The sequence below is a fragment of the Bison bison genome, unplaced genomic scaffold (genome assembly GCF_000754665.1).
Source record: "Bison bison bison isolate TAMUID 2011002044 unplaced genomic scaffold, Bison_UMD1.0 scf7180017860360, whole genome shotgun sequence".
Classification (NCBI taxonomy): domain Eukaryota; kingdom Metazoa; phylum Chordata; class Mammalia; order Artiodactyla; family Bovidae; genus Bison; species Bison bison.
Genome location: NW_011490932.1, coordinates 161,422 through 165,755, shown reverse-complemented (window position 1 = coordinate 165,755; position 4,334 = coordinate 161,422).

Here is a 4,334-nt window from a genome sequence, read left to right as displayed (position 1 = left end):
ATCAACGCTGTGAACGGGAAATAACAAGCTAGGCCCCACCGAGGAATGGAGATTTATCTGCTTATTCTCTGGAGAATTCTCTGGAGAGGGTAAAGACAGAGGGTCTCTAAATCAGTAGACTACAGGTCCAGTTGAGGGGAGAAGTGCCAAATAGAAAGTAGGAGAATTAAATAAGCATGCACGTTTGTTGCTGGAAGCCATTCCTTGATTCCTAGAATACTGGAGTCAAGCCTTTATCCTCCAGGCAGGAGGCTGGGAAAGTCTTCCAGCCCAGGAAGAACGATCAGGATGTACTGAAATTCCCAAGTTCTCCAACAATATGGCCCAACCAGATCATTTGCTCCCTCACTATTAATAAACAACCAAGAATTACCAGATACCTGAGGAGACCATTTAATATGAAAGAGATAAAGCAAGGAAGAGCAACTTGAAGGAAAAATAAAACACTGTGTAAGATACTTGAGGTACTTGATGCGCACTCAGTCATGTCTGACAATTTGCGACCCCACAAACCACAACTGCCAGCCTTGTCTGTTCTTGGGATTCTCTAGGCAGGAATATGGAGTCGGTTGCCATTTCCTTTCCACCATGTGAGACAGGCAAAAAAGATGACCCCAAAAAGATGTCTTTTTCATTATAGGGGACGGGAATGCAAAAGTAGGAAGTCAAGAAACACCTGGAGTAACAGGCAAATTTGGCCTTGAAGTACAGAATGAAGCAGGGCAAAATCTAATAGAGTTTTGCCAAGAGAACTCACTGGGCATAGCAAACACCCTCTTCCAACAACACAAGAGAAAACTCTACACATGGACATCACCAAATGGTCAACACCGAAATCAGATTGATTATGTTCTTTGCAGCCAAAGATGGAGAAGCTGTATACAGTCAGCAAAAACAAGACTGGGAGCTGACTGTGGCTCAGATCATGAACTCCTTATTGTCAAACTCAGACTTAAATTGAAGAAAGTAGGGAAAACCACTAGACCATTCAGGTATGACCTGTGGGAAGATTTGGGAGAATGGCATTGAAGCATGTATAATATCATGTATGAAACGAGTCGCCAGTCCAGGTTCGATGCATGATACTGGATTCTTGGGGCTGGTGCACTGGGATGACCCAGAGGGATGGTATGGGAAGGGAGGAGGGAGGAGGGTTCAGGATGGGGAACACATGTATACCTGTGGCGGATTCATTTCGATATTTGGCAAAACTAACATAATATTGTAAAGTTTAAAAAAAAAAAAAAACAATTATACAGTGGAAGTGAGAAATATATTTAAGGAACTAGATCTGATAGAGTGCCTGATGAACTATGGATGGAGGTTCATGACGTTGTACAGGAGCCAGGGATCAAGACCATCGAAAAGAAAAAGAAATGCAAAAAGGCAAAATGACTGTCTGAGGAGGCCTTACAAATAGCTGTGAAAAGAAGAGAAATGAAAAGGAAAGGAAAAAAGGAAAGATATACCCATTTGAATGCAGAGTTCCAAAGAAGACCAAGGAAAGAAAAGAAAGCCTTCCTCAATGATCAGTGCAAAGAAATCGAGGAAGACATAAAAATGGGAAAGAATAGAGATCTCTTCAAGAAAATTAGAGATAGCAAGGAAATATTTCATGCAAAAATGGGCTCAATAAGGGACAGAAATGTTATGGACCTAACAGAAGGAGAAGATATTAAGGAGAGGTGGCAAGAATATACAGAAGAACTGTACAAAAAAGATCTTCATGACCCAGATAATCACGATGGTGTGATCACTCACCTAGAGCCAGACATCCTGGAATGTGAAGTCAAGTGAGACTTAGGAAGCATCACCGCAAACAAAGCTAGTGGAGGTGATGGAATTCCAATTGAGCTATTTCAAATCCTGAAAGATGATGCTGTGAAAGTGCTGCATTCAATATGCCAGCACATTTGGAAAACTCAGCAGCGGCCACAGAACTGGAAACGGTCAGTTTTCATTCCAATCCCAAAGAAAGGCAATGCCAAAGGATGTTCAAACTACCGCACAATTGCACTCATCTCACACGCTAGTAAAGTAATGCTCAAAATTCTCCAAGCCAGGCTTCAGCAATATGTGAACCGGGAACTTCCAGATGTTCAAGCTGGTTTTAGAAAAGGCAGTGGAACCAGAGATCAAATTGCCAACATCTGTTGGATCATAGAAAAAGCAAGAGAGTTCCAGAAAAACATCTACTTCTGCTTTATTGACTATGCCAAAGCCTTTGACTGTGTGGATCACAATAAACTGTAGAAAATTCTGAAAGAGATGGGAATGCCAGATCACCTGACCTGCCTCTTGAGAAATTTGTATGCAGGTCAGGAAGCAACAGTTAGAACTGGACATAGAACAGCATGCTTGCTTGCTTGCTAAGTCACTTCAGTCGTACTGGTTCCAAATAGGAAAAGGAGTACATCAAGGCTGTATATTGTCATCTTGCTTATTTAACTTATATGCAGAGTACATCATGAGAAATGCTGGGCTGGAGGAAGCACAAGCTGGAATCAAGAATGCTGGGAGAAATATCAATAACCTCAGATATGCAAATGACAACACTCTTATGGAAGAAAGTGAAGAAGAACTAAAGAGCCTCTTGTTGAAAGTGAAAGAGGAAAGTGAAAAAGTTGGCTTAAAACTCAACATTCAGAAAACTAATGTCATGCCATCCGGTCCCATCACTTCATGGCAAATAGATGGGGAAGCAGTGGAAACAGTGGCAAACTTTACTTTTTTGGGGCTCCAAAATCCCTGCAGATGGTGATTGCACCCATGAAATTAAAAGATGCTTACTCCTCGGAAGGAAAGTTAAGACCAACATAGACAGCATATTAAAAAGCAGAGACATTACTTTATGAACAAAGATCCATCAGTCAAGGCTATGGTTTTTCCAGTAGTCATGTATGGATGTGAGTGTTGCACTATAAGGAAAGCTGAGCACTGAAGAATTGATGCTTTTGAACTGTGGTGTTGGGGAAGACTCTTGAGAGTCCCTTGGACTGCAAGGAGATCCAACCAGTGCATCCTAAAGGAAATCAGTCCTGAATATTCATTGGAAGGACTGGTGTTGAAGCTGAAACTCCAGTACTTCGGCCACCTGATGTGAAGAACTGACTCATTTAAAAGACCCTGATGCTGGGAAAGATTGAAAGCAGAACGAGAAAGGGATTACAGAGGGTGAGATGGTTGGATGGCATCACCAATTCAATGGACATGAGTTTGAGCAAACTCTGAGAGTTGGCGATGGACAGGGAGGCCTGGCATGCTGCAGTCCATGGGGGCACAAAGAGACACGACTGAGTGACTGAACTGAACTGAAGATAGGCAAAATATAAAGCAAAGCTATTAATAGCTATTAATATCTCTCATATCTCAGAGATATAAGAAAGATACTACAACTATGTAGCAAACAGGAATGTTCTGAACATGTAGAGCAAAAGATTAAAATTAGAGGTATGAGAGCAGCAATGAAAGAATCAAAAGTAAACAGAAAAAAGCAAAAGAGGATAGAGCCAAATTAAAAGAAGATAGAGTTCCATCATCTAAATATAAGTTCCAGAAAGAAAGAATAGAAGAAATGAGGGCAAGGAGAAATATTAAGAAAGTAATTTGAGAAATTTCCTTAAAATCAAAGGACATGAATTTCAAGAGTATAAGGTTTTGATGTCTTAAGACACCAGTGTGAATAGATCTATATTTATATGAACCTTCAAACCCTGAGGCCAAAAATTATTTCCTAAAATTCCCAGAGAGAAAATAAGTCATGTATAAAGAAGGATGAAAAGCTTCAAATTTTTCAGCAGTGACATTGGAATCTAGCAGATAGAGGAGAAATGCCTTTAGAATTCTGAAGAAAAATGAGTTCTAATCTAGAATTTTATACCCAGCCGTACCACCAGGCAGGTGTGAGGAAAGAATAAGATATTTTTAGACATGCAGGCTCTCAAATTTGTTACTCTTTTACCTTTCATTAAGTTGCTTAAGTCTACATTTCATCAAAATGAGGGAGTAAAGCAAGAAAGAGAAAGACATGAAATACTGAAGATAATCTGTGCATGGGACCCTGTGCAGATGAGAAGTGAAGGGGATCCTCAGGATAACGTGAGAGAACAGACAACAAGGCCAGATCAGAGCTAATGAAAAACCTCTAGGAGAATCTTATCCAAGATTATGAAATGAACAGAATGTTGCATACATCTGAATGTCTTTCAAAGAGATTTAAGCTGGACGTTAACAAATTGTAGTCTGAAGTCCAAATCCAACCTAAGGCATGATTGTTTTTTACATTTTAAAAAGGTTGGAGGAAAAAAAAAAAAGAGGAATAAAGATAAAAAAAG